General features: G+C 44.6%; 1 protein-coding gene across 10 annotated transcripts in view; it reads left to right on the top strand.

Annotated features, from left to right (window-relative positions):
- The window catches only part of MICAL3 (microtubule associated monooxygenase, calponin and LIM domain containing 3), a 227,867-nt gene that overhangs the window by 11,449 nt on the left and 204,371 nt on the right, over nucleotides 1-12,047 (top strand). For 5 of the 10 annotated variants that reach the window (XR_015555019.1, XR_015555018.1, XM_087443003.1 and 2 more), the window contains exon 1: nucleotides 11,310-11,507. The exons of 1 other annotated variant lie outside the window; for it this stretch is intronic. The gene's annotated coding sequence lies outside the window, so the exon portion shown is untranslated. Of the gene's footprint in view, nucleotides 1-11,308; nucleotides 11,508-12,047 lie in introns of those variants that run through there. 4 more of the 10 variants (XM_087442999.1, XM_087443000.1, XM_087442997.1 and 1 more) reach the window with 1 other exon arrangement.

Raw genomic sequence — 12,047 nt, 5'->3', positions numbered from 1 at the left:
ATCCAAGAGCACAGAATATCTTTCCATTTCTTTGTGTCTTCTTCAATTTCTTTCAGAAATGTTTTATAGTTGTCAGTGTACAGATCTTTCACCTCTTTGGTTAAGTTTATTCCTAGGTATTTTATTCTTTTTGTTGCAATTGTAAATGGGATTGTATTCTTGATTTCTCTTTCTGCTACTTCGTTGTTAGTGTATAGAAATGCAACTGATTTTTGTATGTTGATTTTGTATCCTGCAACTTTACCGTATTCGTTTATTACTTCTAAAAGTTTTCTGGTGGATTCTTTAGGGTTTTCTATATATAAAATCATGTCATCTGCAAATAGTGAGAGTTTCACTTCTTCCTTTCCAATTTGGATCCCTTTTATTTCTTTTTCTTGCCTGATTGCTCTGGCTAGGAATTCCAGTACTATGTTAAATAGGAGTGGTGAGAGTGGGCATCCTTGTCTGGTTCCTGTTCTTAGAGGGATAGATTTCAGTTTTTCACCATTGAGTATGATATTAGCTGTGGGTTTGTCATATATGTCCTTTATTATATTGAGGTACTTTCCTTCTATACCCATTTTATTCAGAGTTTTTATCATAAATGGATGCTGTATCTTGTCAAATGCTTTCTCTGCATCTATTGAGATGATCATGTGATTTTTATTCTTCATTTTATTAATGTGGTGTATCACGTTGATTGATTTGTGAATGTTGAAACATCCCTGCATACCTGGAATAAATCCCATTTGATCATGGTGTATAATCTTTTTAACGTATTGTTGTATGTGATTTGCTAGTATTTTGTTGAGGATTTTTGCATCGATGTTCATCAGTGACATTGGCCGGTAATTTTCTTTTTTGTGCTGTCCTTGTCTGGTTTTGGTATCAGGGTAATGTCGGCTTCGTAGAATGAGTTAGGGAGCTTCCCCCCCTCCTCAATTTTTTGGAAGAGTTTGAGAAGGATAGGTATTAAGTCTTCTTTGAATGTTTGGTAGAATTTACCAGGGAAGCCGTCTGGTCCTGGACTTTTATTTTTGGGGAGGTTTTTGATTACTATTTCTATCTCCTTACTGGTGATTGGTCTATTCAAATTCTCTACTTCTTCTTGATCCAGTTTTGGAAGGTTGTATGATTCTAAGAATTTATCCATTTCTTCCAGATTGTTGAATTGGGTTGGCATATAGCTTTTCATAGTATTCTCTTATAATCTTTTGTATTTCTGAGGTGTCTGTTGTAATTTCTCCTCTTTCATTTCTGATTTTACTTATTTGTGCCTTCTCTCTTTTTTTCTTGGTGAGTCTAGCTAAAGGTTTGTCAATTTTGTTTATCTTTTCAAAGAACCAGCTCTTGGTTTTATTAATTTTTTCTATTTTTTTAGTCTCTATTTCATTTATTTCTGCTCTGATTTTTATTATTTCCCTTCTTCTACTGATTTTGGGCTTTGTTTGTTCTTCTTTTTCCAGTTCTTTTAGGTGTGTTGTTAGATTGTTTATTTGAGATTTTTCTTGTTTGTTGAGATAGGCCTGTATTGCTATAAACTCCCCTCTTAGAACCACTTTTCCTGTATCCCATAAATTCTGGCATGTCGTATTTTCATTTTCACTTGTCTCCAGGTATTTTTTGATTTCTTCTTTGATTTCTTCATTGACCTAGTCATTGTTCAGTAGCATTTTGCTTAATCTCCACGTATTTGTGGCTTTTCTGATTTTCTTCCTATAGTTGATTTCTAGTTTCATACCGTTGTGGTCAGAAAAGATGCTTGGTATTATTTCAATCTTCTTAAATTTATGGAGACTTGTTTTGTGGCCTAATATGTGGTCAATCCTGGAGAATGTTCCATGTGCATTTGAAAAGAACATGTATTCTTTGGTTTTTGGATGGAACGCTCTGTATATATCTACTAGGTCCATCTGTTCTAGTGTGTCATTTAAGGCCAATGTTTCCTTATTGATCTTCTGTTTGCATGATCTATCCGTTGGTGTAAGTGGAGTGTTAAAGTCCCCTACTATTATTGTGTTACTGTCTATTTCTGTTTTTATGTCTGTTAATAATTGCTTTATATGTTTAGGTGCACCTACATTGGGTGCATAGATATTTACAAGTGTTATATCCTCTTGTTGGATTGTTCCCTTGATCATTATGTAATGCCCTCCTTTGTCTCTTTTTACAGTTTTTGTTTGAAAGTCTATTTTGTCTGATATGAGTATTGCTACCCCAGCTTTCTTGTCATTGCCATTTGCGTGGAGTATCTTTTTCCATCCCTTCACTTTCAGTCTGTGAGTGTCTTTAGGTCTGAAGTGTGTCTCTTGTATGCAGCATATATATGGGTCTTGTTGTTTTATCCAATCAGCCAACCTATGCCTTTTAATTGGAGCATTTAGTCCATTGACGTTTAAAGTATCTATTGATAAGTATGTACTTACTGCCATTTTTGACTTTTTTTTTTCTCAGTGTTTTAGTAGTCCTTCTCTGTTCCTTTCTCCTTCTATACAGCATTGATGGTCTCTTTAGTTTGACCTCTGTCTGAAAGCTCCACTCTTTAACTCCCCTCCTCCCTCATTTTATGGTTTTGATAACATATCTAACCTCTTTTTTGTACATTTGTATCCATTACCCTCTTATCATGGAAATAGATAATTTTTCCTATTTGTGGTATTCTCTTTTCCCCTTAAATCAGTCCCTTTAACATTTCTTGTAGCACTGGTTTCTTGGTGACAAACTCCTTTAATTTTTGCTTGTCTGGGAAATTTTTGATCTCTCCTTCCATTTTGAATGATAACCTTGCTGGGTAGAGTATTCCTGGCTGTAAGTTTTTTCCTTTCAGCACTTTAAATATATCGTGCCACTCTCTTCTAGCCTGTAAGGTTTCTGCTGAGAAGTCAGCTGTTAGCCTTATGGTGTTTCCTTTGTATGTAAGTTGTGTTTCTCTTGCGGCTTTTAGGATTCTCTCTTTATCTTTAATTCTGGACATTTTGATTATGATGTGTCTTGGTGTGGGCTTCTTTGCATTTATCTTGTTTGGGGCTCTCTGTGCTTCCTGTACCTGGATGTCTGTTTCCTTCCTTAGGTTAGGGAAGTTTTCATCTATTATTTCTTGAAATAGATTCTCTGCCCCTTTGTCTCACTCTTCTCCTTCTGGGACACCTATAACACGGATATTAGTGAGCTTGATGTTGTCCCAGAGGTCCCTTAGACTGTCCTCACTCTTTTTAATTCTTTTCTCTTTTACCTGTTCAGCTTGGCTAATTTCTTCTAGTCTTTCGTCCAGCTCACAGATCCGTTCTTCTGTATCCTCTACTCTGCTTTTGAGTCCCTCTAGTGAATTTTTCATTTCCAGTATTGTATTCTTCATTTCTGATTGGTTTTTCTTTATATCTTCCATTTCTTTGTTGACATTCTCACTGAGTTCATCTATTCTTCTCCCCAGATCAGTGAGCATCCTTAACACTCTTAGTTTGAACTCTCTGTCAGGTAGGTTGCTCATTTCTGTTTCACTTAGTTCCTTTTCCGGGGTTTTGTCCTGTTCCCTTACTTGGAATGTATTCCTCTGCCTCCTCATTTTGCCTATTTCCCTGTGTTTGTATCTACGTATCAGGTATGTCAGCTATGTCTCCTTCTCTTGGATAGGTGACCTTGTATAAGTGATGCCTTAGGAGGCCTGCAGTGTGCTTCCCTCAGTTCTCAATGTTCCAGGGGTGACCCCTATGTGGGCTACGTGTGTCCTTCTGTTGTGGCCTGTTTGCTCTACCTGTAGGCGCCCAGTTAGGCCAAGTTATGTTCCTGGCCAGCTGTTATAATGCTCAGCTGCTTGTAGTTGTTGTGGGCCCTTCAGTCTCTTTATCAGGTGTGGGGAGCCCCAGCACAGTTGGCTGCAAGTTCTAATACCACATTTGTGTTGCAGTGTTTCTTTTAAGTGAGTAGGCCCCCAGCATGGCAGGTTGTTAGGCTCAGGGCCTTACAATTGCTATAAGCCTCCAGCCTTTAGGTCTCTTGTCAGCTCTCTGAGGATTGCAGCTGGGTGGGGCTGGCACGGGTGCACCCAATTGTTTGAGGGTTTGGAAGGTGGGGCAAACACCCTATGTGGGTCTTTAAAAAACACAAGTCTTCTGCAGCTGACAAGCCCTGCTGCCCACAGGTCCACACACACAGTCAACACAGTCCTGCCCCATGTGCACGCCCCAACCTCCTGAAGTGGACCCAGTTGCTCCACGGTGGGAGCCACACACACTCCACCACCGCCCCACACTCTCCACCCACTTCTTGTGCACACCCTGCCCCACTGAAGTCGGCTCAGTTGCCGGGCTGCAGAGAATCCAGTCACCAATCTATGCAGGCCCACAAGTTGCCTGAGGGCTTGTTGTTGGGTGGGGCCAGTCTCTAGGGTGGGCTGCATGCCCTGGCTAAGCTGGATTAAATTGTGCTCTAGTGGGTGGGGCAGACCTGGGCTAGCAGGCCCCAGGGAGAACTCTAATGGTGTCTGTGTCAGCACACCCACACCAGGCCACAACAATGGCTGCCGCCAATGTCCCAGTCCCTGGAGAGGTCTCACCTCTCACTGAGATGAACTCAGGGCCTATTAGGTGAGTCTCTTCACCAAAGCACTGTGCACGTTTCTTTCTGGTGATTTTAGGTTGCTTTCTGAAATGGGTAAGTTTACGTGTGGGCCCTTTAAGAGCCGGTTTTAATTTATTTGTGAACCAGCTTTTCTGGGGGTACTCCCCAATGTTTTAGTAGCAGGCAAAGTCAGATATTATGCCACTGGTCTCAATTGTGCTGGGTCCACAAAATGCACACTGCGGGGGCGCTCCCCGGCTCAGGGCCCCGCGCCTCCAGGGAGGGCTGTGTATCTCTGGGCTGCTCCCGGGTGGCCGTGAAGCTGGCGGCTTGTGAAGGCGGCGTTTTTTCTCTCCAGAAGGGAGTTTTTGCCTCTTCCACCTCAATTAGGGTTGTCTGTTGTTGCAGGAGTTCCTCTCATCCAGTTTTCAGTTCTGTCTCAGGGGTAATTTTTCCACGAGTAGTTGTAAATTGGCTGTGTCCACGGGAGGAGGTGAGTTCCGAGTCTGCCTACGCCGCCCTCTTGACTTCTCTCCGAACCTCATGCAATAATGAAGTTGATGTTTTTATTTTTAAGAGCATTGTGCCTCACTGCAAACGGAACCAGTCAGGGGGTGAGTTGGTTCTAGTTGTGCAGATAGGTGGCATTGTTTCCTGTTTGATGGTGGGCACAGAGACCTAAGGCCTGTGGTCCAAGAAGCTAAGTGCTGCAGAACAGAGGAATATGTATGTATGTCTCTCTGTATTCCACCTGTGTATGGATATGTATATATTTCATTGTTTGAGACGGTTTTCTTAGGTGTAGCTGCATGTGAAGATGCAAGTCCAGAATAACTCCGTTCACAAAATTTTCTGTGTTTCCTAGAGACTTTCAAGAACGTGGTCTGAGTTGGCTTAGGGAAGAATCTTCTTACAAGTAAAATCAAGACTCTAGGAAACTATTTTGATGATGATTACAATGTGGTGATTCTAGATTTTATTTCGTAGTGACTTTGGTGACCAGAGACTTCTTCCATAGACTCCCATCTTGGTTTTGCTTGCTTGTACTTACACACAATTTTTGGCTACTACAGAACATACATACCAATGAGTTAGATGGAACAATTCTCAAGTTTTTGCCATTGTATTATGAAAAATTGATGCAGAAGTAGATTTGCAATTTTGTCAAGTTGCATCTAAATTTCCTTTTTCCTGGCAGGGTAAAACTTGCAAATCAACTAGGAGTTAGTTAGAAAGATTTAATTAGTTAAAAGATTTCTATTTTTTACCTCACTATGAGATATTAGCTCAGGGATAAATCCCAGAACCCAGGAGGATGTCCTCCAGCTCTGGGACAACCCAACCCATGATCCCCTTAGCTGTTCTCCAGAAGACTGGGTTTCAAACTCGTCTTCAGTGTAGACGGGCAGCAAGAACACCATGCTGTCATACCCTCGTGTCTTCAGTAGTGCATCTGACAATGGACGTAGCCTAGGAACCAAATTTGTACCAAACCATCCTGTTCCTCCCTCTTGACTCTCTCATCCTATAGATCGCTGGGATGGGCTTCTGAGCCTGTCCAAGGCATCCTGGGAAACTTTAGGCTGTGCAAAGCTTGGGATTTCCCTGGAGGAACCTTAAAGCTGCACAGCCCTAGGGATCATGATCAATTGAACTGGTGGCGGTAATGGGTGTGATATTTGGAATGCTTGGAGAGGATGAATGGAGTTCCTACTGGACCACAGAATCCATCCACAGACAGTGATTCAGTCAGTATTCTTTGCTTTGCTAGCAACAGAAAGCTGACCACAACTGGTTTAAGTTAAAAAAAAAAAAGGCAGGGGGTGTATTTATTGTTTCACATAACTGGCTTCCCACGTGGCTTGATTCAGGGCTCACAGATGTGACCAGACTCAGCTTTCCTTCTCTCTGTTTCTCAACTCTACTAATTCAGGTTGGCTCCACTCCTAGGCAGGCTCTACCTCATGGCCCAAGATAGCTGCCAGCAGCTCCCAGAGCTACCTGCATCCCACTTTAAGCCCAGAGAGGAGTTGCGGTCAATCCCAACCCAACCACACTGGGAATGGGGTGGGGTAAATTCTTCAGTGGAAAATTAGGCTACTGATGGCTGGAGAGGAGGAGATCCTATGGCAGCAAACACAAAACCAAGATAAAGCCAGGGGACAAGAAAGCTAGGTGAGAACTAATATGGAGGATGGACTGCCAGCTTGGCCCATCTTGGATTTGTCCCCGTCACAGAATTGGGTATTGTTGAAGAAATGCAGGCTGATTTTAATATTAGTCTGTACCAAATATAACTCAGAAGACTGATATCCTTTTATAGTTGAAAAAGTTTCTATGTATGCATTTGTTAGCCATTTCAAAGTTACAATTTATAGATTATGAGTTGTTTTGAGCTGTCTGTTCCACTACCTTCTTTATTGGTTCAGGTCAAATGACACTGAGTTTGTCCAGTCATTGATAACTTGAGCAGATTCTACTCTGATTTCTGTATCAGTTTTCAGGGATTTGGGAGAAGGGTAGTTGAATGGAGGAAAAGGGAAACACTCATTTTGCTATTGAAATCTAGAGCACTTGGAAAGAAAGATACATATTTATCATTTTTGTAGGTAAAAATACACCATAATAATCAAAACAAGATACTGTTTTTCATCTGTCAAACTGGCAAGCTTACCAAAGAAGAGAAATGCCCACGGTTGGTGAGGGTTCAGAGAAATAGCTCCTTCGTACCCTGCTGGTAGGGATGTAACTGGTGTCAATGTCCTGAAAGACAATTTGGCAATATACATGAGACGTTTAAAAAATGCACATTTGCTTTGACCAACCAATTCTATTTCTAGAAATATTAGGAAATAATCATAAAAATATATAAACAGTTACATACATGGATAATCCTTGAAGTTAAATATAATAATGAAAAATTGGAAATAATCTTAATGACTAAAAATAGACTCTTGGTTAGGTAACTTAAGGCATAGCCATATGATGCAGCCATTTAAAAGCATGTTTTAGAATAATATATATTCGTATGGGAAAATTCCTTGTCTATTGTTAAGGAGAAAAGTAGACTGCAAAGCAGTTTGATCAGATTTTATTGAAAAGATACATACAAAAAAGAAGATACATAGACACAAAAAAACACAGGGAAAAAGATATATCAAAATTATAACAGTGATATGCTGGTAAGGGTAATGGGTAATTTTAATTTTTTGTACTTTTCTCTATTAAAAAATTTTTAATACTGAACACGTATTACTTCTGAAATCAGAAAAAAAAATTTTTTCTTAAAAATAAGACAGAACACACCACAATTCTTCCAATGGCCAAATTACGTAGTGACGTTATTCTCCCTACCGTTTGGTACACGTCCAGTTATTTCTGGGTACCCTCCCCCTCTCCGCCTTCCTCCCGAATACACACACTCATCTTGCCCACCCCACCCTCTCCTGGAGCTCAGCCCAATCTGCTTCTCCCACTCTAGGGGATGGGGCATTCCAACACGAGCTTGTAATTTAACTGAGGATGGAATCCTGTCACACGCCTTTTGAGGAGCTCAGGCTGATCCACTCCTCACCAAGTGGGTCTGATGTTTATCCCCCTCCACCAATCAGTAAGTACAGGCTTCCCGTGTGACCCGTCAGGATAACCCCACACAACCTGACAGTTCTTTGCTCATGGTAGGAGCCCAATAAATGTCTGAATGCATAAATATAGTACTCAGATAAGCAGAGACCTTTTAGAGCTCTCTGGGGATAAGAAAAGACAGGAGAGCTATGAGAGTGAAAATGAACTGGATTGACTAGGGCTGGGCCAGGCAAAGAGCAACTCAGAAGTACCGGCTTCAGATTTACCATGCTCAGGTTTCTTAATTGATAGTTTACTGGCTCCCACCCCATTCTGCTAGTGTTTCCACTCTGTGAGGATTTCACCAGTTTATTTATTTATTTATTTATTCATTTCCCCCAAAGCCCCAGTAGGTGGTAGTATGTCATAGCTGCACATCCTTCTAGTTGCTGTATGTGGGACGCAGCCTCAGCATGGCCGGAGAAGCGGTGCGTTGGTGCGCGCCGAGGATCCGAACCCAGGCCACCAGCAGTGGAGCGCACGCACTTAACCGCTAAGCCACGGGGCTGGCCCAGGATTTCACTTTAAAAAGAGTGAAAGCATCAGCCACGCTTATGAAAGCCAAGCACATGAAGCTTATGAACACTCAGGACTATGTTACCACTGTCAGTCCAACAGGGTATTTTGCTAAACAGCAAAAACTTCCCGGCATTGGTGGGCAGCAGCACTGCCCACAGAAGTCCCTTCCTCATGGGCGTGGGGCTGATTCTATCTCCAGGCCCTCTAGGCAGTGGAGGCTGCTTCTGTTGCCCTTTGCTATTGAATTTGCCAGACGTGTCAAAGACATCCTCTCATTGACAGAATAGAAGCAACAAACCAGTAAAAGGAAATAGAGCAGAGCTGCTCACTCTTCATCAAAGCCCTCTGACAGCACAGCTACTAGACTCCCGCACCCCAAGGTGGTGGGTTTCGCTATCTTGTATTTGTTCCCTGGTTGCTTATAATCGTTCTCTAGTTGTTACATGTGAAAACATTGTGTTCACTCAGGGAGCAGGGATTTCAGTAGAAAAGATGTACATCTTGGAATACCAGGCTCCGTTATTTACCAGCCTTGTTACTGCAGCCAAATTGGTCAGCCTCTCTGAGCTGTAGTTTTCTTCCTAATCCGTAAACAAGCTGCTCCTAACCCTCCTCACGTGGTTATTTTGAGGCTGAAATGATATTATAGGTATAGAAATAAATGTAACACATGATATCAGTGTATGACATTATGTTTTGTATGGAATACAGTAGGTTCTTAAGAAATAGGTAGGCACTAGAATTAAACCTCCACCGTGTACACTTGGGTAAATCAGCTTCTCTAAGCCTTATTTTCTCTCCATAAAATGAGAATAATAATAGCACTTCGTAGAGTTGATATGAGGGTGAAATAAATACATGCAAAGCACTTCCAAACAGTACCGAGCACATAGTAAGCATTTAATAAATGTAAGCCACTGTTACTGCTGTTGTAAATGAATGAGAGAGGTAAATATGTCAATAAAAGTTGCACATTGGGGTAGAAAATCAGAGTCAAGGGGAGGGGCACAGAGTAGAAACAGGAGATCTATAAGCTAGCAGCTTCTGGTAGTCAATCTGGGAAGGCTTCACGGAGGAACTGGACTTTCTAGAACTCTGAATAATAATTGGAAAATGAGTTGTTTGGCTGGGAAGTGGAGCTATTAGAAAGGGTATCCCAAACACCTGATACAATTTGAAGGAAGGTTGAGTGGGTGTAGGGTGACCAGATGATGGGAGGTTGAAAAGTTCTGAAAAAGGAAGGTGGAGTTGGTCTGAAGTTTGGTAGCCAAAATGTAGGCCCGCTTGGCTGTATAAAGCTCTAAAACAGAGCAGACTAGGCCCCCAAGGGATGTTTTCAAAGCCTGGAACCTGACATGTAGCGTGACTGACAGCATAATTGGCCGTGCGTTGTCGAACGGCATGCTGCAGACTTCAGATAGGGACAGGCACTTGAGCAACTCTGGGGAGGACTGACCAGAGAGATTTGTTGCTGAAGGTGGGAGTTCTGGACAGTTCAACAGGCGAATGAATTATTAATTGAAGCTTTGTCTGATTATGTGGAGGAAGAAACAAGGAAGAGAAAGGGGTGACTCTTGGAAGAGTAGAAATCATGAGCTATTCAGAGCACAGGGTGAGGCTCTCCACACATAGAAGAACACTCTGCTTTGTAAGAGGAGAAACCCAAAAGGAATATTGAATTTGTCTTTACAAAAGGTGGGGTTGATGAGGGCCGGCCCGGTGGCCCAGTGGTTAAGTTTGGCTGTTCTGCTTCCGTGGCCTGGGTTAGGCTCCAGGCTCGGACCTACACCTCTCCACCATGGCCATGCTGTGGCAGCAGCCCAGGTATAAAGTAGAGGAAGACTGGCACAGATGTTAGCTCAGGGTGAATCTTCCTCAGAAAAAAAAATGGTGGAGTTGGTCTGATAGTGTCTAAATAAACACTTTGGAGTCAGAGTCTACCTATTTCAACCAAAGTTCTTTAAGATGGAGGAGCATGCCCCAAATTGAAGAATATATGCAAATATTGCTAATTCCCTGCAAACCACTATCGGATCACAAAATAGAAGGACCATCACAGATCAAATTCTAATCCAATATTCTTATGCAACTGGATGAGGAAACTGAGGAGGAGAGATGGAGTAAGTTACTCCAAGTTACACACATATGTCTGGTTCAATTGTCTCCATATTTTCTTTTAGTTCTCTAATCCAAAAATTTGAGGATTCTCTAGTCTCTTTGTTTCCCATCTGGATAACATCAAGAAGAATATTCTAGTTTTGTTTTGTGGTGACCACTGAGCGCAACAAACACGTCCCCTTTAAACTCATCCTCTCTTGTCCCCTCGGTCAGGCTTTGATGTGCCCACCGTGTTTTCCCATTGGCCATTTCATGTGGCTCCTCGCCCCCTTCCAAGACTCTCAACCAATGAACTGCTCTCTTTCCCCTCCGGCCGGCTGTGTGGACTGTACCATAGGGGCCATGCGGGGAGGAAGAGGGGAGCAAGGGAGTGGCGACAGCGCATTTCTTCACCTTTTGCGTCTAACCACGAGATTCTGGCGCAGTCTGAGCCTGCAGACAGAACGGCGCCCCTGAGGACCGGCGCGACGCGCCAGCTACAGAGGCGCGCTGAGGTCTGTCGCCCCCGAGCCTGGGGTCCTGTGGTGGGGCCTCGAGGGCCGCAGCCCCGCCCTCCCATGTGCCCGCGCAGCCTCCGGCGGCGCCGCGGCTCGAGCTGCTGCCTCAGCTGTGCCCGCGCCGGACGCTGCGCGGCTGCCGGGCCCGGAGCGGGGCCTGGGTGGGCTACGCGGACGCCGGCGCCGTGGACACGTCAGCATGAGGCGGAGGTGAGGACAGGACTCGGGACCTGACCGGCCCCAACCGCCCGGCGGGGCCGCATCTCGCCCGCGCCGCGAGCACGGGGTGGCCCGGCGCCCAGCCGGCCCGGGCGGCGGCTCCGGAGCGGGTGGCCGCCGCGACCCGACCTGTGGCTGAAGACCTCCGGCCGGGGACCCGCCGCGGGCGCCCGGCGCCTCCTCCTGCGGCTGTTTCCAGCCCTTCCCCTCGCGGGGCCGGCGGGAAGCCCCTTCTGGCTCTTCCCGTCCCCCCGCCCCCCCCGGCCCCGTCCTTGAGCTCCAGGGGTGGGCGTTCGGTCAGGGGCGGCCGCGGCCCGGAGTTCTGTGCAGTGGAGGCACGGCGGCGTGGACTGGGTGTCCTGCGGCGGCTTCGGGGCGGCGGCGAAGGTCTCGGGTCTTATCCGGGGTCCGAGGCCTGAGGATGGGTGCCCTACCCAGCCCCCGGGCCTGGGCCCCCACTCGAGTGGGGTATGGGCCCCTCCGTCGCCCCGTGCCCGCCGGATCCGGCCTCCGGGGGTAGAGTTGATCCTC

Source organism: Ceratotherium simum, chromosome 17 (assembly GCF_057802395.1).
Source record: "Ceratotherium simum simum isolate JZ-2026a chromosome 17, ASM5780239v1, whole genome shotgun sequence".
Classification (NCBI taxonomy): Eukaryota; Metazoa; Chordata; class Mammalia; order Perissodactyla; family Rhinocerotidae; genus Ceratotherium; species Ceratotherium simum.
This window is presented reverse-complemented; position numbering and strand designations above follow the sequence as displayed.